At 30.7% G+C, this 24729-nt stretch overlaps 1 protein-coding gene and 1 pseudogene across 3 annotated transcripts in view; both read left to right on the top strand.

The window, feature by feature from the left end:
• The window catches only part of CDH18 (cadherin 18), a 368075-nt gene that overhangs the window by 214826 nt on the left and 128520 nt on the right, over positions 1-24729 (top strand). The window lies entirely within an intron of this gene.
• Positions 23571-23689, top strand: LOC118607406 (annotated as a pseudogene).

Consider the following 24729-nt stretch of genomic DNA (forward strand, 5'->3'; position numbering starts at 1 on the left):
TAAGTTGGTGTCACTTCTTTCATATAATTTCTCAGAATATTTGTTGATTGAAATAAAAAAATTATAGGTTATCGTTTTCTAATTCTAAAACAGTAAGAGAATTGCTGTTGAAATAATTATATGCTTCGAAACTTAATTTTAAACAGTGTTTCTTATGAATACTTTCTAAACTTCAAAGATGATCCGAATGTTATACTCAAACACTTTCCTTTTTTTCTGAGTGTTTTGTATTTTCAAAGTTTTATATAAATGTTGAATAAATCTCTTCATAGCTTAGAAATCTAGATATAAAATTAAAGTTTACAATACTGAAGATCATATAATCAACTCCTCCTTTAATATGGCAAGTAATCTCTTCCCTTAACCAAATTATATTTAACATAAAATTTTATAGCTACTTCGTGAATACTGAATTATCTTTTCTTCTTATATTATTGTCTTTCATGAGATGAAATGGGTAAGACTTTTCATTTTTTTAGATAAGTTAGAATTATTACAAAGCAATTATTACTTTGTTTAATATACATGTATAATTACAGCTATTAAAATCACAAAATTTCTAGATAGTGAAACTGCACAATTTATTTTCTTTCCTCCTTTGTTATAATATTTTTAATCCCCCACACAATTTGCCTCCACTAAATTCACCACTAGCCCGAGGTGATCCTTAATTGGATTTTTGTGATATGGAAGACATTTGTGATATCTCTAGTTGTAATTTGAAGTTCCTTGTTTCTCTGTGACAGTGTGAAAACTATGGAGTTCGCTAATTGGAAATACAGTGAGTTCTGCTATAAAGCTTGTTTTGTAAACACAAATATGTTCCAAAGTGACTGATATATTAAGGGCCAATTTTAGCATAATGCAAATATTGCATTTGTTTATAAATGATTTCATCCACGCAAAACACTGAGTGAAAACAGACGACTGTATCCAACTGAATATACAAAATGTGCACACACACAAACACACATACACACATGCTCTTCAAATACGCATGTGTAATGAGCCGTACCTACCTACATCAGGTGTTCCAATTTTCCGTATAGTTTTGGAGAACCCATCTTCCATCACTTGACCATAATTCAAGCTGCAACTCTTCCAACACTCACTTTCACAAGAAAACACCAGGTTTTTTCAAGGTAAATCACTATATCCATCATATTTTAATGTTTTTCTTCACCATTTATCAGGCGAAAACTGTTTTCACTAGGTTCCTACTTTTATTTTCTTTGCTATGTCACTGGCAAAGTTTTCGAGTGTTGGGCCCCTGACAGCCGTCAACTGGTGACTTGTGCAGTTAATGTAGTTCAAGTTAAGACATAGACGTAAAAATGAGGAAAACCTCCACCAGAAGCAAAACCTGTGGAGAAAAAAATCCAACACCTTTGAGAAGAAATAAAGAGAAATTAAACTTTCTTATAGGAACCAAACTTTTAGACATATTATGGATGAGCACCTATGTTGGTTTTTTTCTTCTTCGTTATCCCTTTTCTTTAGATTTATTTTGGCAGCAGCATTTCATTTTTTGAATTAAATCCTTAAGTGAAAATCAGGTTTTATATAGTTCCTTTATTTTGTGACGTCAACAGTTAAGTGTACTGAACTCTCCATATTTGCATTTATTTGTGAAGGACTTTTAAAAAACTTTTCAGCCCATTAAGTTGAACCCTCTGTCCTTCACCAGATTCGCTATGATGTCAACATGAGTTTATTATTGTCTCGTTTGCTGGTACCTCAGAAAAAAAATCAGAAGCTGTATCTAGAAAATTCTTCCTTTTTCCTCTTCATTTTTCATTCAGTTTATGAGGATCCTGTGAAATTTAATTTGCTTGAAGGAATTTCTCTGTTAAAAGTTCATTTATATAATGGTTGTGAGGTCAGATTGCCTGGACCACAGTCTTACTTTTTGGCTATGTGAATTTGGGCAAGTGATCTAAACTGTCGAAGGATCAATTTTCTATGTAAAATGAAAAATATAATAGCGGTTCTCTCACAGGTTTATTGTGACAGTTACATGTGACTATAATTGAAGAGTTTGTTGCATTATGTTGCATAATGAAAATTCTCATAGTGTTTTAAACAGTATTCTGATAACAGAAGTTAAAATATGCTTATAAAATTTAAACAATGAAAAAATAGGATACAGAAAGCTGATTAAAGTCATTTGAGTTCATTAAAATAATTTTTTTTAGTAATCATTTTACAGAGATTTTTGGATTCAGCATCTAAAGAAAAAAATTACACGAAGTATCTGATAATTTATATTTCTTCTCTCAATTTTCATTAACCTTAATTTATACGTGAGTGTAGAAAGGGTTAAAGTTGCCAAAATTCTGTATATAAAGCAGAAATATAACATTTCTAAATTGTAATCATTTAGCCTTATCAATAAAATATACATTTAATTGCTAACAAATAGCTAGGAACACATAAATAACCATTTTAAAGGACTACCGTTGCTTTTTTTTTTTTTTTTTTTTTTTTTGTATTTCATAAAGCTACAAACTACTAATCTTTGGTAAACAGCTTAGTTCCTGATGACATTTAACATAATGACATTTAACCTGACAGTTCATAGCAAATTATGACAGTCTAAAAAGAGGGTAAACCAAGATAACTGTCCATGGATTAGCTCTCATTTCCTTTATGTCTCAAATAAGAAAAAAAAAATGATGTAGTACAATATTATTTGCCATTAAATTAAGTAAATCATTACTCATTCTTGACTGAATGCAGATGGGCATCATCTGAAGAGATTTCTAATTTAATTGTATCCCAAACAATGTGTGTCTTAAGAAAAGTCATTTTGGAAAACAATTGTGAGTATTCTGTCTTATTATTGTCTACAATAATAGGGTTTTTATCTAAAAATCTTGGCATTTAAAATATCTGTGACTAGCAGATTAAAAACAAATGTTGCCATCAAATATTATCACTGTTAATATTCCCATTCCCAATAAAGTTATAATTTTTCCAAATAGGTATTGACCAAATATATTTTATACAGCTTCTTATCTTTCTGGTAGATAATACCTCCATTATTAAGATATTGGTACTTTTGACTCATACCATTATTCCTTTGGAGCTGGTCTTTCATAAGCTGTCTTGAATTAATAATAATAATAATAATAATAATAAAACCTTTAAGGGGATTTACACCATCAATCAGTTAAAAAATATTAAATTATTTGGTACTGCATTAATATTTCTGAGAATTAAAATGCTTATGGGAATCATATAGAGAAACATTGTAAGCACATATAAGTTTATTTCAGAAGAAAATGAAGAGATATGACTAATTTTCTCAATTGAACCTTCTCAATACCAAAGGCATCAGTAAGATAACATGGGAGAAGTTGTCCAATTCCATGAATACAAGAATTTTTATTTACTAAACACTCTTCCAAATGCTTTAATTTAGATGCCACACCAGCTCTATAAATGTTACAATATTATTATATGCATTTATTGACAAATAAACCAGAGCATAAGGAAGTGAAAATTCTTACCCACGGTCACGCAGGTAATCCGTAATGGACTTGAGGTTCAAATTCTGCAGGTCAATCCCATACCACTAGGTGATGCTGCTGCTCTGTCAGCCTCAGTGTTGCTCTTCCTGTATCTGGATGCAGCTGTGGAATCAGCCGCATCCAGATACAGTAAGAACAACACTGATCCTTATAATGGCTTTGTTGAACAAGTCCAACCATTGAAGCTTTAACAAATATCCCATGGTCTTCCATCTTTCCCAAAACAACATACTGTTTAGGTTTTTGGGGTGAGGAAAGGTAAGTCTACATCATGCAATGATAATAAATTATCTGCATATGTGATTGCAAAATATCCAGGATTGTTTCTAAATGGTAGCATTTCTTTCTCCATGACTTGTGGTGAATATCTTATGGCATACATCTTGAAAAATCATCATGCATAGTACATTAGGGTCCACTCAAGTTATTCTCCTTGCCGTTTTTTCTGATTTGAGACACAAAGGAAATGAGAGCTAATCCATGGACAGTTATCTTGGTTTACCCTCTTTTTAGACTGTCATAATTTGCTATGAACTGTCAGGTTAAATAGGTTAAATGTCATTATGTTAAATGTCATCAGGAACTAAGCTGTTTACCAAAGATTAGTAGTTTGTAGCTTTATGAAATACAAAAAAAAAAAAAAAAAAGCAATGGTAGTCCTTTAAAATGGTTATTTATGTGTTCCTAGCTATTTATTTTAGCAATTAAATGTATATTTTATTGATAAGGCTAAATGATTACAATTTAGAAATGTTATATTTCTGCTTTATATACAGAATTTTGGCAACTTTAAGCCTTTCTACACTCACGTATAAATTAAGGTTAATGAAAATTGAGAGAAGAAATATAAATTATCAGATACTTCATGTAACTTTTTTCCATTGCACTTATGACTCTCCCCATTTTATTCTCTTCCATACTTTATGTTTATTCTCTATTTTCATGATCTAGTTTATCCATCATATACTTTTCCATTATAAAACCAAGATAAATTTAGAAATTGAGTTATTTAGATTTAAAGTGATTTACTTAAAAATATTCTATTTGAAAAGTCCCCATGTCAGAATTATATAATCTAGTACTAAAAATATAAGATTCAGTAATTTTCATCATGTAAACTTCATAACTCTGAAATAGGGCTACAGAGATGTCAGATATGGAAACTACAGTTAATGTTCACCCTAGACTACTCTACTTCTAACTCTAATAGAACATGAAATTTTATAAGAATCTGCTAAGTAAATAAACAAGGTATTTGTCAATAGTATGTTTATTTGGAATATTTTCAAAGCAATATATTTATCTAATATAACTAGTGTTACATTTTCTTGATTGCTCTGTACTTTAACTGGAAGAGCTAGTTTTATTCAATTAACTTTAGATTTGATGAAACAGATCAGAAAGTTGAGACCTGAGACCACATAAATTCTCATCAGTTTTCTCTGACTGCTCAGTCCCTGTTTCTTAGATTGATAAATTACTCGAATAACATAATTTACTCTTTTTTAAACAGCACTTTATCCCTTGCCCATAAACTTCTAGTGAATTCTGAACTTGCGTATATAAGTACTTACCAAATATTCCTACTGAGATATACACCAGTACTACAAACTGTGATGTGCACTAAACTGAACTATGAACAAAAGACTTAGAGTGTTCCATTTTCTTAGTTTTCTTTGTTCATTGCTCATTCATTTGGCTTAGCCCAGACAGTAACTTAGACATTTTCCAGACTTTAACTTTCATTTCACCTCCTTTCAGGTAGACTATCATCATGACATATTGATGTATTCTCTGCAGTGCATTTTGATTCTGTCAACTCTTCTTGATTTCCATTAATAATACATTAATTGTCATCTGGTCATTTTACTCTAAAGTGCTACAAAGTCCCCTAATTGGTCTCCTGTTACTCAAGTTTGGTTTCTTGAATTCTCATACTTGTTGAGCAGAGGTCCTGGAATGGGCTCCAAAAGGCATACAAATTTTAAAATGCTTTTTGTGAATCTTGATGTTTCTATCCCCAATCATAGTCGTCTTTAGATCCATACAGAGCTGGAATGAGCTTTGTAATGCGTATTTGGTCATGTTATGCACTTACTTACAATTCTTTAATATTCCCCTATCTTTAGAGATAAAAGTTGAATTGATCCTAAAGGACACGAAGGCTCCTTTATGTCCAGAGAACTATGAGCTTCAGTCTCTAGCCACACATCTAACCATCTTTCACCGCAGTAGCGCAAACTGTTGGCTTCCATTCTTTGCCCTCCCTATAACACATGTTTCTGTTTCTTAGAATCTGTGAATATACGCTGGTTTTTTAACGTACTTTTCACTTCTCTCTAACAAAATTCATTATTACTTAAAATTTCTATATGAAGACATAACTCATTTGCACTATTTCTTTAAGTATGTCAAGCCATTGACTCATTTTCCTATTTTTATCTGAAAACAGTTTTCAGCAATTTTTAATAAAAGTCATTATCTTCACAGAGTTTGCCAACACGTTTTTTGTTTGTTTGTTTGTTTGTTTGTTTGTTTGTTTAGTCCTTCCCTGCTAGTCTTTTGTGCAGGATTTCCTCTATGGATAGACCTATAGGGAAATGTACACCTCCGCACTTTACCTAGTTCACTCCCACTCATTTTCCAGACCTCGCTTCAAATGTGACTTCCACATGTGCTCAGGTTCCCATTTCGGTTTCCACAAAGTACTGGAGTCGTGGACTAGCAACATCAGCGTTGCCTGAGAAATTATCAGAGATGTAAGTTTTCAGGCCTCAGTCAGATCCCCACATACACCTGGAGACATGAAGATCCACAAGACAGAAATTGATTCTGATTGGCTTTTGTTTGTTTTTACCTTTGTAGTGTTTGTTAACCATTATGTTTGTTTTACTTATACAAAGCCTAATGTAAAGTAGGCACTCTGTATATATTTGCTAAGTAATCAATACACAGGTGAAGTTATTTGTTTTTTTTTTCCTTGCCTTATTTTATAACCTCATCGCTCTGATCCACACACACACACATACATTATTGAAATATACCGAATTGTTCACTAATACATACTTCCCTTTTCATAGGCAAAGTGACCATTATAAAGATTGCAAAAGCTAGGCTTGATGTAATGTTCAGTTCTGAAAATTTCGATGTTTTACTGTATGAATGTCTATATAAACACAGAGTGAAAAACTAGCCAAGTGCAAAAGAAATTATATTTAGTATTTCAATTTGGGGTTTATTTGTGTATTCCTTATTTAAATATAGCTTCACAAACAATTATGGTAAAGTACAGCAAAATTGAACTAGTTCGAAACTAATTTATTTTACTAAAATATTTGTTTATGTACATTCAGTGTTAACAGAGTAAACAAATATTTGTACTGGTCTAGATGCCTCATGACTGAGATGTCATCCAGTTAGGGAACATAATGACAGTGCACCTTGCAGTCACCTTCCCATCTTATTTTTGACAATTAATTAAGAAACAGTATTTGTTACAAGACTATATTCAATTATTAGAAAATCCCTTTTATTCACACATCTTTTAAACCACAGTGAGCTCTCTGACTTTCATTTATTTTTATTCAAAACTGAGCTAAGCTGATAAGTCTTATTATTTTATATAATACTGACTATAATTCTCTGCAGCCATTTTTGTTAGACAGTTATCTCTTATTAATTAAATGAATAACATTTACATTTTAAATTACTATAACAGGTCTTTTGATGATAGTGGTCTAATGCCCTAGAAGAATACAGAAACATTTAAAATAAGTGGAAGGTCATTATTATCTCATTTGTTTTATCAATGCTAATGAGAATCATAAAATCTAATAGAATATTAATGAGGACTTTATGTCATGTCTGGGTGAAAATATTATAACAATATATATTCCAATACTTTCACAAGTGCATTCAAACACCACACACTCAGACTCAGAAAATATCCTAGCATTATTTCATTAAGAGTGGTTAGCAAAAATAAAATATAATTACCTATAAAGGTTTTTAATTTGTAATTACCTAGGCACTCATTTCTGACAATATGTCTCATCTTAAGTATTTGAATTTATATTTTTACATTGAGCAAGTCTTTGTAATTATCCCAAAGAAATCAATAAACCGATTTTAATTTTTAGAGAAAAAGAAAAAGCATTTTATGTTTTTGATTAGTTTTATTATTATTGGTAAAACTAAATATTCAAAAAATATGTTTAAACTTACTTTTTATTATTAAGCATATCACATTTCTAATTAGGCAGTAAGAAATGGAACTGAAATATTTCTTTAGCATTGTAAGTAAATTTCTGTTGCAATGACATGTGTGAAGATGCTTGTTTGGTAGATCAGCCACATTAAGATGAGAACAATTATCAACTGGATTTTAATATCAGATTAAAATAATTCACCAAAAGGAGAACCTTAAAAAATATAAAACTTTGTGAAACGGGATATTTGAGTATAAAAATATGTGGATCCTTTGATAAAATATAAATATATGCATAAATGTATCTGTTATTTAAACTGGCAAATAATATATAATTCATAATAAATAATAATATTTAAATAGTCTAATTACTGTGAACATTATTTCTGTGTTTGTGTCACTCAGGATTAGCAAACTAGTTTATGTATATATGTGTATGTGTGTGTGCGCATGCATTTTGGTTAGAAGTCTCATGAGAGGTATTAGATTTTGAAATCCTGAAGGATGTTCTTACGGTTTTAAGAACAATATGTAATCATTTTAATAATGAGCTGACTCAATATCAATTTTATTTATTTACAAATATAAGATAGGACAAAAATATTAAATGTTTAATTCATTAAACCATTCTTTTATATAGTAAGGTATAATTTTTTCTATTTTGTACAGATAAAATATTATTATGAAATTATTGATTCATTATAAATATATCTACTTGTTAATACTACACTTCTAACTTGACCTATATACTATTGTATTTCTTTATTTTTGTCACATCAATTTAGTTTTGGGGGTGAAATTATTTTCTCAACAAAATATTAACTGCTAATTTAAAAATGGAAGAATATTTTATCCAAACATAACATATTAAGAAACAGGGATTTATTTCTTTAAAGATTGTAATGAAATTTGTGATTTCAACATTTAAAAAGAATACTTACCCGAGTGCCAATTTATATCATAATTTTAATAATTTACTTGAGATTGAATTAATTTTTATTCGATACATTCCTTTCTCTCCTTGTATATCTTCCCTATCCTCCAAAAGAAACTTACACAAGGACACAAACAACTCATTAATTGCAATGACCCGTATAAACTCTTAATCTCCTTTCTCTTTTCTAGTTTTGTGCCTTTACTTCTTGTATCTCTTCCCCCATCCCTGTTATAGTTTTTGTGACATTGATATATTCCAGTTCTCTTTGAACACAGACATTTTGGTAAAAATCAATTTGCTTTTGGGAGATTTATTTGAATCAAATTGATTTTTGGAAAATTGACCTAGAGCTATTTTTATCTCCTTACAAAACAACTTTCACAAATGTTTACCAGTGCCTACAAAGCCAAAATTCCTCTTTAAATAATTTTTTAGTCATAGATTCTTTATTGGTTGGTATAATATTTTAGCTACTCTTGCAGAGAAGATATTGAAAGATAGTTTGATCAATCCCTTCCATTGTTCAACTAGGATAGGTCATTAAAACTTATTTTTCTTGTAAAATATGTGATGGATTTTTTGTTGTTGTTGTTTTAATACTGTATAAGGCCGTTATTACATATCCTTAACTTTTCTCACTAATCTAAATAAGATTAAATTGAATTTTGACTCCTTTTTCTCAATTAATCTTGCATAACAATTACAATTTTTCACACCCTAAATTATTCCTTTATGTAGCACAGACTGTGTCACAATATCTTATTGCTGGATATTTAAAATTTTAACTTTCATATTGTCCAGGCTTTTCTTAAACTCTCACCACAATAATGATTTTTCCTGTTGTATAATCACACTTCTTTCTAAGGTCAACTTCCTCGCTGTTTCCTTAGCCAAACACTCAATTTCCACGTGCAAATGATTTCTTTTTAGAATACCTGGTTTTCATGTCAATCTTTTATCTTTCTCTCTTTACATTCATAATTTACATATTTCTTAAGCTTGGAAAATTTGAAGATCAAACCAATGTGCCTTTTTTAATAAAAACATATAATAACTTAACCAGTAGCACAGAATTCTATTCATGTATGTCACTGTTGCCGAACTAACGTAATTGAAAGTTGCTGATAGGAAGAAGCATTTATTAAACTGCCAGGTGTCTTTTAATGTTCCATCCAACAAATAGCATTGAGCACATAGAAACTAGATGAATATTAACCAAAAGTTTTTAAGTTAAGGTTTTTTAGGCAATAATGTATAAATATATTTTGATTATTGGAGTTTATTTCCCAGTTTATTATTTGTACAGAAAATAATTTTTACTCCAGACAACAAAAGTGAATCATGCAATTTAATGAGTCTAGAGAATTTTTAAATTTATTTTGATAGTTGATTATTTTTATAATGTATTATTTCATACTTCATAGCATGAAGTATATAATACCATAATAAAATAATTTTTATATAAATTATTTCTGCAACATTTCCAATAAGTGATAATATAGTTTTAATGTTTTCTTTTGTAATGTTTATCTTTATAAATGTGTTCAGAATTCTTTGATGGAATTTTTACCAATTATTAATTATCATGATTATTATCTATCTTGTGGGAAGTCTTCTTACTCGTGTTCAGATATTCTGAACCATTAATTCTTTCAAACATATTTATGAATACCCAAACATATGTGAATCATTCTACATATGGATATACAGTGATAAAAATAAAACTGACATGTTTATTTCCCCCAAAAGAAAATTACAGAAATTCTCCATGCCTTATTTTCAAGAGCTCTGACCATTTTCATGTTTGTTTTGAGAATTAACTGATTTAATGCAGTGAAGGGCATAGTATTGTGTGCCATGAATCAGATATATGCAATTACAGTTAACTTATTTCAATGCAACCTAAGATGGCATCAGTATTTTTCATGGCATGTCATAGAAGAGACTCATTTTGAGCATAAGTTTAATTAAACATTCTAAATGTCTTTGCACACGCACTTGGGCCATTTTGAAATATATACAGTTGATTTCTATATACCTACATTTGGAATTTCACATTATTTTTTTTTATCCTTTCAGATAGTCAGTTTTGCTACCTAGATTAGATTTAGATTTCATGACCTGGAATTTCTCTCAATTTTGTGTAATATACATATTTGACAGCTTTCTACCAATGCCAAAATATTAATCACGCATACAATAATAAACTTTCAAGGACTAGTTAATCATCTAAAGCCCTTCTAAAAGCTACTAGAAATTTACTTTGAGTTTTACACTAATTTCCCCATAAGAAAATTTAATCGTTGAAGATCAATACAAGATGTTTTGAGTTTCCCTAAATATTATTTTCTCTAACAAATTACTTTATTTTTTAAAAAGGCTATAATGAGTAATCATGTCAAATACGTTATTAAAATCAAGGTCACCACATTTTCTAAGATTCCATGATGTGTTACAATTAGACTAACATGCCATAACTTGTTGCTAATGCAAGGTACTTCACAGAGATAAATGCATTTCTTCAGAATTCTTGCACATAGTTACTTCAATATTTTATTCCACTGTGCTGTATAGACATATGTCATGTTCAACATTCATTTTATAGAATCAACTTCAGGAATTAAACTTGTCAATATACTGACTGTAAATATTATTATTTTTTTAATATCTTAAATGTCTTTTTTTTTTAACCTCAACAAATCCATAAACTATATGCAAAAGTTAAGGTACTGGAGTATCTAATTTTTTTTTTAGTTTTTTAAGTTCTTATTTAAGGTGAAAGAAAATTTTCCTGAGAATTTTATTCAGTAACATAAAATGTCATTTCTCAAAATATTGCATGTGAATTATTAATAAATTAGTTGAAAATGAATAAAATAAAACAATATTCACTGGTCACATTGCAAATTGAAGTTAAAACTAAACAGATTTATTCAGTGCAGGGTTTATCAGTGCCTTTTGCATGTCATGCAAAGTGAGCACAGAGATGTAGTAGCTTTATTTCCTTACTCCCCAAACATTACTCATTAAACAAGGGTCTCATTTTCATCCCTTCAGAAACTATGACTCAGGATTTGTCTTCTCCACAGTTTATTCTGAAAATTCTAGTTTAGGATAGTCTTAACTTAAAATTGTTCCCAAACCCATTCTTTCAGACTAAGAATTTAATATGTAGGTGTAGAAGCACTTAAAATCAAATAACTTCCTCATTCAATTTCCAAGTACTTAGAAGAATTTGATCATACTTATAAACTTGAAGGCATAGGAGATGATCAGGTTCATACTTATTTATAAATACCAGTTAGCATCAGTATATTTTGTATATTGTATGGGACTGCAAGAATAAAAGACAAAGCTATAAATTATAATTTTACAGGGGAATAGAATCATTTTTTTCCTCACTACGGCATTTTACTCATAAAATTCTGTCATTATTTGAAAGGTTCCAAAAATGCCTGAACACCTATTAGCAGCATAAAGAGAAACATTTTTGAAAGCATTAATTTTGTTAGCTTTAATGCACTGTTGCATTATTATAATGTTTAACTATTTGAAAAAAAACTTAGCGTAATTTCCAGCTTTGGATGTTTTAGATGACCTTTTCTCATCTATGTTACAAGAGAGGGAATAAAAGTAAATCTATTCATTTCCCTAATTTTTTTAACTAATTTCCCAAAGTCCTCTTTGTTCACTGGGCATTCTTTTTAAAATTATACCAGAAAAATAAGCCTATGTACTTTTTATTCTCATATACGTAGTATTTTATTTGTTATGGAAAGAAAAGCATAAGAACAGTATGCTGTAATTTTAAATATAGCTAGCTATACATTGTTTTATTCTGCTCATTTTGCGTTAATTTCATACACTATACATGTTATGGGTAAAACAAAAGCTCATCATTAATTCATGGATAAAGGAAATTAAGACAGATTCAGTGGTATCTGGTTCAGAGTTTATCACACTGTAATGTGTTGTCTATTAATAGATAATTAATAGAAAAATGATTTTAAGTATTTTATCAAGCAGGATAGGAGACCTCAAGCTTTTAGAATCAAAATGCAAGGGTAATATGAGCTGTGCAATTTTGAATTTATCACGTGATAAACTCCATATCTATGACACTGAAGCATAAAGTCATAGCAAGAATACTTATATGGTTATATTTACCTCTATGCACAGTACGAAGCAGTACTCTGGAAGACTAGATGACCCATTTGTTCTTTTCTTACTTATAATATCTATGTGGAATCTCCTCAGCACCACATTACTGTGTCTATGGGTTCTATATGCTGGCTTGAAGTAAATGCCAGCATATTCAGGTAAATTCGGAAGACACGATACTAGTCAGAATCCTGAATGTTCCCGATAAGTGCTTATATTTTCATATGTAAAAGAATGACCAATTTTTAAAAGAATATATATCCTTGTGTTGGATTTAAAACATCTGTATATATGTGGTATATATAAGAAAATCAAAATATGTACTAAAAAAAAAAAGAACAATTAGTGAAAAAGTAAGCCAAAATGGTGACTGCATTTTATTAGATCCCATGTATTTTCATTCACCCATTGGGCACGGAAGAGTCAACATAGATAAATTTCAATTTAAGCTGAGACATGATCATTATGAATAATTTTGTTCTCCTGAGGTGAAATAAGTGAAAAGACCAACTTGTATTAACCCCTCTGGGTTTTGGCTTCTCACAAACCTACAGTCTAGTTCCAGCTTCCAGAAGGGGGAGTCAAACAATGACTCACACATTCAAGGACCCATAGCAGAGGGTAAATCCATTACCCACCATTTTCTCTGAACCTGAGTGTATATGCGATAAGCTCGCAGAAAGGTCTCATTTTCCCTGCCGAGTCCTTCCCTTCTGTAAAATATGCCATTACATTTGATAGTCTTTTTCTTCCAAACTCTATTGTACAGGTGATTCTGTGTATTGTATTTTTATTTCATTTTACAGTGTATTTTCTGAAATATAACTACCAACTTGAGACTGCATTTGAACCTTACTTTGCTAACTATCCTTTTTGAATCTATCTTCAAACTAATTTTGTTGAAAGGGAAATAACTGAAAAATAGAAGAAATTTAAATATTACTTTTTTTGAAAGAAACATCTTCTAGTCTACCGACATACTGTATTTCTTTTTGATTTGCAAGCATGCTAAGGAATGTTCAATGCCCTCACATGTACTTCGTCTTTTTCACAAAAATATTTTGAGAAATAGAATTCATCTAAGAACATCATTACTTTTATGATCTTAAAATAAGTAGTATATAATAATATGTGTGGGGTATTTAATTGGAAAGTAAAAAGTAAAATGAATTAAAAGCATAGAAAATAATTAATGTTCAAATTAAATAGATACATAAATCTAATAGTAAGTTTCTTTTCAAAGCCTAAATTATAATTATATAGACAATACGCTTATCATAATTCCTAAGGTTTTTCTTTGGTATATAGTTTATTTGTCCTTCTGTTGGAAATAGGTTTTGAATCCTCAGTCTCCTCTTTCTTTTTGCCATTCTTTTGTTATTATTAGTTTTCTATTGCTGCTTGACAAGTTGCCACAAACTAAGGGGCAGCAATGTATTATATTATCTCACAGCTCTGAAGGTCAGGCTTTAAGTCTACCTAGTGTGTTCTTATAATCTCATAAAACTGGAATCAAGATGTCAACTAGAGGCTCTGAGAAAGGATCATTCAGGTTGTTGGCAGAATCCAGTTTGAAGCAGTTGTAGGACCCAGGTCCCTGGCTGTGAACCAGGAATCACTCTCAGCTCTTAGAGGCAGCTCTCAAATCCTTTCCACATGAAGATACCTTCAAATTCAGCTATAAAATACCTCTCTTTTGTCAAATTCTTCTTGACTGTGAAAGTCTATTTTGACTACAACCACAGCTGCAAGGAAAACTCTTTTTAAAAATATTTATTTATTTATTTATTTATTAATATTAAAAAAAAAATTCAGTTACAGTTAAAGTATCCATCAACAGATGAATGGATAAAGAAAACTCTGTTTTTGAAGGCATCAGATAGGTTAGGCCTATCTGGATAATCTCCCTGTCAGAAGGTCTAGTGCTTAGTAACCTTAATGACACCTGCAAATCTCTTTACAACATAAAATATCATAATTGGAGAGCTAAGGTTATGTTGACCAACTGAGAAAATCAGTTACTTTCCGAGTCCTAAACTTTAGGGAACTTGGTACTCTTTTGTCCCTGACCTATTCCTTTCTCCTCTAATCCAAATATATGTAAAAATACATGTTTAATTTATTTAAAGAAAAATGACCTACAGAGGAGTTACGTGTGGAATCACACTTTGAGAAAATATGTGGGGACGTTTATATATCTCAAAACTTATTAATTCTTAATAAATGTTTAAAATGTTAAGACTACTCAAGATTTATAAATGGATTTCAATTTGTTTTTCTTATTAAAAAACTAGTCATATTCTATTCAAACATCTCATCACAAACCAGGGGCAAAAATTTTTATCATAGAATACTTTCACGGACTTAAGCTGTATTAAATTAAATGTCATAAACATAGTGTTCTACTAATTTGGGAAACATCTATGAATAGCTTAAATGATAAAACGAATTCTAGAATTTTCAGGTAGTTCAGAGTTCAGCAGCAGTGATGTGAATCTTTTTGTATAAAAAAAATAGATTAGTACACTGATTATATATTATTTCACTTATTTATGAAGAGAATTCTTCTACCGATATTTATTCATCATTATTTAATTAATTTCTCTACTTTAACTAAAATAAACATGCTGTAATCCGCAATCTATGTCATCAAAGAAATGCAGATTAAAACAATGAGATACCACTATACATTATTGGAATGGACACAATCTAGAACACCGATGACACAAAATGCTGGCAAGAGAGTGAAGCAATAGGAACTCCTGTTCATTGTTAATAAGAATGCAAAATGATACAGAAGACGATTTGGCTATTTCTTAAACTAAACATACTCTTACTATCTGATTGAGCAGTTGCATACCTTGATTATTACCCAGAGGAGATGAAGATTTACGTCCACACAAAAATCTGTAGATGGATAATGGCTTTATTCATAATCATCAAATATTGGAAGAAACCAAGATGTTGTTTAGTAAGTGAATAGATAAACCGTAATACATCCCAACAGTGGAATATTATTTAGCACTAGCAAAAAAATGAGCTGTCAATCCATGAAAAGAGCTGGAGGAAACTTAAATGCATACTACTAAGTGAAAAAAGCCAATGTGAGAAGGCTGCATAGTATATGATTCCAATTATATGTCCTCCTAGAAAAGAGGAAGGTATGGCTGCAGTAAAAAGATCAGTAGTTTCCAGAGGTTGAGGATGGGAAGACAGATGAATAGATAGAGCATAGAAGTTCTTAGGTCAGTGTAATTACTCTGTATGATACTAATGTGAAGGATACACACCACTATACGTTTGTCCAAACCCACAGAATTTACAAAACCAAGATATTACCCTAATATAAACTATAGACTTTCATGATTATGATATGCCAGTACAGCTTGATCAGTTGTAGCAAATGTACCTCACTAGAGCAGGATGCCTGGAGCTGGGAAGACTATGCAGCAGTGGATGTTTGGGAAATATGGGAAATCTCTGCACCTTCCATTCAATTTTGCCATAAACCTAAAACTGCTCTTAAAATAGTCTACTAAAAATATTCAAATAAATTAATAAAATAAAAAAATATTGTGTGAAATTGGATCTTTTGAAAGTTTTTTCATCACCTGAGCTGTCTAAAGAGATGATCTGAGCAATGTGACTCAATATGAAGTAATAAAACTACATTTTAAATTCTATTATTGAGATACAATTTATATCGTCAAATTTTTTTTTTTTTTGGTGAACAATTCTAAAAATTTTGACAACACACGTAGTCTTGTAAACACTAACATAATCAACATGTAGAACAATACATTTTTACCTCAAAATTCTCACCTGTCCCCGGATAATCAACCACTACTTTCATTTCCAGCTCTTAGGAGCAATCGCTTTGTGTTCTAGCCCTATAACTTTTTTCTTTTTTTCTAGAATGTTATTTAAATAAAATGAGACAATATTTAGTCTTCTGAATCTGGATTCTTTAAATTAGCATAGGACGTTTGAGAATTATCCATAGTGAATGTATTGGTATACATTGTCTTTTTATCTCTGAGTTGTATTTCATTTTATGGATAAACAATAGATAATTCATTCATTTACTAATTACAGAATAGTTACATTTTTGACAATTATTAATAAAACTACTATATTCATTCATGTACAGATTTTTGTATAAATACACATTTTTGTTTCCCTTGAGTTGAGTGTCTAGTACTGGGATTGATAAATTGTGTGTAATAGGTGTATGTTTAATTTTATGAGACTACGATGGGTCTTCCAAAGTGCTTGCAAAATTTTACCTCCCATGATCAATATTTGAGACTTTTAATTGCTTATGTCTTTGGAAGCAATTGAAAGCATTTTAAATAATGGTTTAATGTTAGCCATTCTAATAAATACTAATATTCCATTATGCTTTTGATTAGAATTTCCTTAATGACTAGCGATTTTGAGAATCTTTTCATGAGTTTTTTTTTTCCACCTCTATATCTTCTTTGATGAAGTGCCTGTTAAAGTTTTGTTCCTATTTTTAAATATTGAGTTGTTTGTTTTTATTATTAACTTTGAAGAATTTCATATCAAATTCTTTTATTATATAATGTGAAGATTTTTTGTTAGTCTGCATCTTATTTTTTCATTAACTTTGTCTTACAAATAACGTATTTTTAATTTTGATGAAGTACGTTTTATTAATTTTTTGGTGTGCCTTACATTTTTGGTGTTACATTTATTTTTTTTCTTAACTGATGGTGAAAAATATTTTCTTCCACGTATTCTAGTGAAATTTTATAATTTTAAGTTTTAGCTATAGGCTAATGACCTAATAATATTCTTCAATTTCATCATTTGCTAAGCATTTTTATTAACTAATACTAAATTTTATCAAATGCTATTGTTGTATCTATTGAGATGACCATATTGATTTTTTTGTTAGTTTATTGATATGATAATGCTCATTGGTTAATTTTCAAATATTGAATCAACTTCTCATACTTTGTCATGATGTATTTTATAAATATTGTTCTTTAGGGTTTACCAATATTTTGCTGCAAAATGTTGTGTTTATGTTCTTGCAAAAAAAATGGCCTCTAGTTTTGTTTTCTTATAGTATTTTTATTTGATTTCATATCACTAATTGTTCTTAATAAAATGACTCAGAAAGCATTTTTCACTTTATTTCCTGGAATAGTTAGTGTAGACCTGCTATTATGTATTTTATAAATTTTGATAGAATTTTGTAGAGAAATTGTTTTGGCTTGGAATTTCATTGTTGAAAGAAAAACTACACATAAAATTGCTTTTAATAGAATCAGGACTCTTAAGGTTATCTATTATCTTTATTTTCTTTGGTAGTTTGTGTCATTCAAGGAATGTTTTCATTTTATCTAAAATTTTGAAAATTTTTGCATAAAGGTTTTCACTTATCTTCATATTATATTTTTGATGTCTAAAGAATCTGGAGTGAAGTACATATCTTATTTATTATTGATAATTTGTATCTTCTCTTTCATGGCTAGCTTCACTAGAGGTTTGTTGATTTTAACAATCTTTATAAAAATCAGCCTTTTGTCTCTTTGATTTTATCTATTATTCATTTTAAAATTTCATTGCTTATGCTATTTATTACTTTTTCCCTTTTACTTATTTTAGCTTTTCTTTTTATCTCAATGTGACATCTAAAACATTGATTTAAACATTTTTTATAACATATTTATTTGTTGCTATAACTTTCTATTATTGTTATAGTTGGATTACCTTAATTATGAAATACTATGTTTTAATTTTAACTGTATTTTAATTTCTTTTGTGGCTACTTCTTTGGTCTCTTATTATTTGGAAATGTCTTCAATTTCCAAATACTGTTGATACTTCCTGATATTTTTAGTTACTGATTTATAATTTAATGTTGTTTGAGATCATATTTTGCATAGTTCTCATAAATGTGTTAATATTTGTTTTATGGCCCTGCAGTATGGTCTACCTTATTGAGTGGTCCATGTGGACTTGATAAGAAACTGTAGTTTTTGCTCTCGAATAAAGTTTTCATAAGAATAGTAAAGCTCAGGAAGGTTGATAGACTTGTTTAAATCTGACCAAAGAGAAGGGGGAGGAAGGAAGTTGAAAGAGTTAAGGGGGTCAAATATATCATAATGGAAGGAGATTTGACTTTTGGTGGTAAACGTACAACGCAATATACATAAGATATATTATAGAATTCTACACTTGAAACCTATATAATTTTATTAACCAATGTCACTCCAATAAATTTAATTAAAAAAATCATTTATATCTTCAAAGACTCACTGATGTTCCATTCCAATCTTCAGTTTCAAATCATAGTTTCCGTTGCAACTTCAGGTCCCTGTAGTGATCAGAAGTTATTTTTATTAAATTTTGACAAGCCACTCTTTGTTATTGTTGTTTAGTGATGGCAATATTGCACCTAATTGGAAGCCAGAAAACTCAATTACATTTTTTAGAGAATAGGAAAAAACTGTTGTCAATTCCACCATCTGTTTTTCGGCAGGTGGGCATGTGTCGCTATTGAGAATCCTTACTAAACCACTGTCAGTATTTCATTATGAAAAGTAAGAAATGTTCATAGTGAGGCAAAATTTATTTTACTTACATTTTAAAGCTATATTTAAAAAGTAAAAGAAAGATTAACAAATATGCTATTAGAATTCTTGTGGAAAAAAAGTGACACGAAACCCCTTAGAAATTTGAAAACCTTTTTATATCTATTCATCTTGACAAAGATAAGAGGTAAAATGGAAACGTTTAAAAATTTTTTTTATTCAATTAAGTTTACTGGGGTAACATTGGTTAATTACATATAAAGTTCAGGCATGCAGTTCTATAATACAACATCTGCATGTTCCATTTCCAAAATTTGGTCTCCTTCTGTCACCATATATTTGACCCTCTTACCCTGGTACATCCTCCCCCACCCACTTTCCCGCCAGTAACCACTGTACTTTTGCCTGTCTATGAATTTGTTTGTTTCATTTGTTCATTTTTGCTTTCCGTTTTATATAATTTTAGCTTGTAGTGTTGTCATCAGATTCTCAAGTGCTTTTAACATGATATATAATCACATATCAACAGCTTAAGAAGTAACAAACTTGATAAGGAATGAATATGTGAATGGTACTAGCCTCTCATCCTTTACAATAGTGTTTAAAATATTTGGAATTGGTACCGCAAGTACAGTGATCAAACTGCCAAATGCCTTAGATTGTTCTCATTCACTACTTAATGTGAAATCTACATATAGTAATTTAAGTATTTTGATAGTAATTTGTTTGAAAGTTTTTTGATCCAAAACTATACCATAACAATCCAGAAATATCTATTGAAAGGTAACTTAGCAAGGCACCGAGATTAGGAATTCCTGTTTTTTTTCTTTCCAAATATTGTGATTGTGTTGGTATTCACTCTTATTTAACTATAGAATTTAGAAAGATGATTTGATTTGACTTGAAAATATTAGCTTGAATTTCTAAAAGACAGATGTTAAAATATTTTAGAAGCTCATAATTATCAAATAAATGCACTTAACAAAATAAATTTACACAAACTTAGTACTGTTTATTATCAGCAATTGTATAAGTAAAAATATTAGTAACTACCACCATGGGTACCTTCTATATTCCAAAGAGTTTCATAGACTTTTTACATATATTACATAAATAATATTGTTGACATATTGGAAAGTAAATATTGTTATCCCTCTTTTAGAGTTTGGGAAATGGCCTTACTAAGAAACTTGCCCAGGATCATGTAGATTATAAGTTCAATGCAGTTTTTGCCCTGTTTTACTCAAGAGCCAATGTTTCAATAAGTCATCTCTTTGACACACCATGAAGTATAATTCAGAATATGTCATGTGTTAACATGACACATACATGTCATCATTCCTTGGTGGGAAGAACATAATCTTTTAAGCTATAATACAGCCAAAAAAAAAAAAAACTTTATTTCAAGAGAGTAATTCTATATAAGTATAGAAATATTTGTAACAGTAGGTTCAATTTTGAATGAAGAAATGTTCTAGTGATCAGATAGGCTAATTCTAGACACCAAGCATCCTCAATTCCCTCTAGTGCCGTTTATCCCTGGGTAGAGCTCTTACATAAATGATAAGAGTCATACATGGTAAGAGGCTCTCCTGCTCAATATCTTAGCCGACTGGCACACAGTCTCTTCAGGCAAACTGCAGACTTTCTGTTAAGAATTAGAAAGGATAAACTCCTGCAGGGGAAATTGCTATTCCTCACCTAGTCCAAGAAGCATGAGCTTCCTAAAGTGAGGAGAAAGATAACGATTTTCAGGTCATTTCAAAGCACAATTCTGTTTAAGATAGAGAAAATGTTTTATTGAAATGAATGATACTTTGTTTTACAGTTGGAAAATGCATTCAGAATTGACTCAACAAAACTAAAATATATCTTTTAGATTATTTTAAACTTCACAGTGTTTAAAAGAAATGGAAATCTTCAAATTTCTTCAGAGACCAAGGATTATAGTTAGCATCAGATATCTAAATGTTTACTAAAACTAATTAATAAATAATTCTATTAAAAATTTCAAACTATTTCAAATAACATCTTCAAGTTGATGCTATTTGCTAAGAGGCTGAGTACTTTATAAGGCTTTTATATGAAGACATTGACAATACCAAGTCTTGATTATGATATTTATTTTTTCAAAGTTTGATTTAGAGAGTTAATGGTATTAGAAAACTAGAATCACTTTTCTTTCTTCTACATATAGTACAAATTAATATTTTAAACATATAGTGTTAAATTATTATTTCTAATTACAACTTACAATTTTCCTTGTTCTATATATTCCCTCTGAAGTGAAAAGCTCATCTACAAATAGATTTTGACCTAGTCAAGTAGCAAACTGAATATTAATGGCACAAGAGAGTACAGGTTTAATTAACTAAATTCTGGTCTAGCTTTTACACATTTCTCAAAACAATGATTATTGCTGTTCTAAGGTCAATTTTTAATACATTTCATATCCTTCAAGACCCAAGACCTATGCTAATTTTTTCAAACCTTGAAATATATATAATCATCTCACTGTTTTGTCCTTATACCATGTTGTTTGATTTCTGTTATCATAATCATCTTAGCCCTATTTACTACTAGTATGAATAAACAGTTACTCTCTACCAATACACACACCAACACACACATACAGAGGCTAAGTTGGTATTTATCTTTTTTCCAAGCTTTATTGAAATATAATTGATATATAACATTGTGTAAGTCTACACAATGCGTATGTACAACATGATGACCTGGTACACAAATATATTAGTAAATGATTGCCATAGCACAGTTAATAAAATGTCCATCATCTCACATAATTACCGTGTGTGTGTGTGTGTGTGTGTGTGTGTGTGTGTGGTGATGACATTTAAGATATACCCTCTTAGAAACATTTAAGTGTATAATACAGTATTGTTCACTATAGTCACCATGCTGCACATCAGATCCCCAGATTTATGAACCTTATAAATGGAAGTTGTACCCTATGACCAACATCTCCCTATATCCCCCACTACTCATTTTCTGGCCACCATTATTCTACTTTCTGTTTTTATAAGTTTAGCTCTTCTAGGTTCTATAAGTGATATAGCCATTCATTATTCATAGATGGACACTTTGTTTCCATATCTTGGCTGTTGTGAAAAATGCTGTAATGAATGTGGACTGCAGGTAACTCTTTGAGATTCTGGTTTGAATTCATGTAGACTTATACCCAGAAATAAGACCACTGAATCAAATTTTGGTTCTACTTTTAACTTTTTGAGGACCCTCCATACTGTTATCCATAGTGGCTTCACCAATTCGTATTAACATCAACAGTGAACAAGAGTTTTATTTCTTCACATCTCACCAATGTTTGTTATCTCTTTTGGTAATAATCATTCTAACAGAGGTGAACTGATCCGTCATTGATTCTGGTCTGCATTTCTCATGATTAGTGATGTCGAGTGTCTTTTCATGTACCCGATAGCTATTTGTATATCTTCTTAGGAAAAATGTATTTTTATTTCCTTTAGCCATTTTTGAATATAATTTTTCTATTAATTTGTATGCTAATACAAATATTTTTATTAATATTTTCACTATTAATTCCTTATCAAACCTATGATTTAAAAATACGGTAGTTCCCTCTTATTTGTGATATTGCTTTCTTTGGATTTAGATACCTGAGGCCAACCATGGTTCAAAATATACTCACCATGCTGCACATCAGATCCCTAGATTTATCAAATATGTAATAAAAAATTCTAGAAATAAACAACTAAGTTTCAAATTATGCACTATTTTAAGTAGTGTGATAAAACCTCACAGTGTTCTGCTCTGTCCTGCCTCAGATGTGAATTGTCCCTCTGTCCAGAGTATCCACATTGTATGTGCTACCCACCCATTAGTCACTTAGTGGCCTTCTTGGTGATCGCGTTGACCGTCATGCTATCACAGCACTTGTGTTCAAGGAACTCTTATATTACTTAATAATGACCCCAAACACAAAAGTAGTGATGCTCACAACTCAGAAATGCCAAGGAGAAGCTTCAGAGTGCTTCTGTTAAGTGAAAATCTGAACATTTTCAACTTAATAGAGAAAGAAAAAAAATGTACACTGAGTTTGCTGAGGTCTACGATAAAAATGAACCTTTTGTCCATGAAATTGTCCATTAATTTACAAATTAAAAGCTATGACCTATGGCCATGCTACCCTAAACAAGCTCAATCCCATCTGATCTTGAAAGCTAAGCAGGGTCAGGCCTGGTTAGTCTTTGGATGAGAGACCGCCTAGGAAGACCAGGTGCTATAGGCATAAAAAATAAAAAAAATAAGGGTTTGTAAGCTGACAAGGTCCTTGCAATCTGTGAGGTCAACCAAGGGTTACCTTGCCTAAAAAATAAAAAATAATAATAAATAAAAGGTATGTATGTAAAGGAAAAGAATAGTACATGCACATACAGAATTTCGTATTATTTGTGGTTTCAGGCATCCAACATATCATTCTTGGATAAGGAAGGAATACTGTATTCTTTTCCCCCATTTTGTAGGTTGCCTTTTCATTTTGTTAACTGTTTCTTTTGCTGTGTGGAAGTATTTTAGTTTATCGTAATCCTGCTTGTTTTTGCGTTTGCTACTCGTGGTTTTGGAATCATATCAAAAATTTGTCACCAAGATCAACGTCGAAGAGCTTTATCCCTGTGCTTTCTTCTAAGAGTTTTACAATACTGATTTTTAAGTCTTTAATCCATGGACTTCTGTAAATTTTTATAGAGTGCCTAGTTCTAGGTGAGGTTCCTAGTAGAACCTTAATGTCTATCTACATTTAAGATAGATGCTGAAGTGACATCGACAATATGGCTGAATAAGACGTCCCTTGTAGTATCTCCCCCTTGATAGCAATGGTTTGGCATCCCTCCATGGACAAAAGTGCCTTGTGGAAGCTGAGGGATGCAGGGCCATGTGTAAAGAGACCCAGGAGGAGTCTCGCCCAACTCTGTGTAATAGGCATGCAGTCCTCATTCACACTTGCGGACCCTGCAGGAGACCATGAACTGACTGCAGCCTCTCAGTCACTGTCTGGAAGCCCGTGCACAGCCCCGTTTTAAACAGTCTCCCGTAGACGAGGGAGTCTTTGTGAAACTCTAGGCTTCCATGGTACAAGTTCTGGCACAGCACTGGAAAAAATATATGAGTTTTGGATTCATTAGAGAGGTTAAAAGGAAAAGTTTGAATTTTTCTATGAGTAGACATAGCTAAGTGCCAAGTAAGACCTTCTCGGCCTATGGATTCCCCACGAGGGGAAGTGAGAGTATGTGAGTGACTACCTGGCTACGCCATCCAGGTGACCCAGCA

This window comes from Rousettus aegyptiacus, unplaced genomic scaffold (genome assembly GCF_014176215.1).
Source record: "Rousettus aegyptiacus isolate mRouAeg1 unplaced genomic scaffold, mRouAeg1.p scaffold_m13_p_8, whole genome shotgun sequence".
Lineage (NCBI taxonomy): Eukaryota > Metazoa > Chordata > Mammalia > Chiroptera > Pteropodidae > Rousettus > Rousettus aegyptiacus.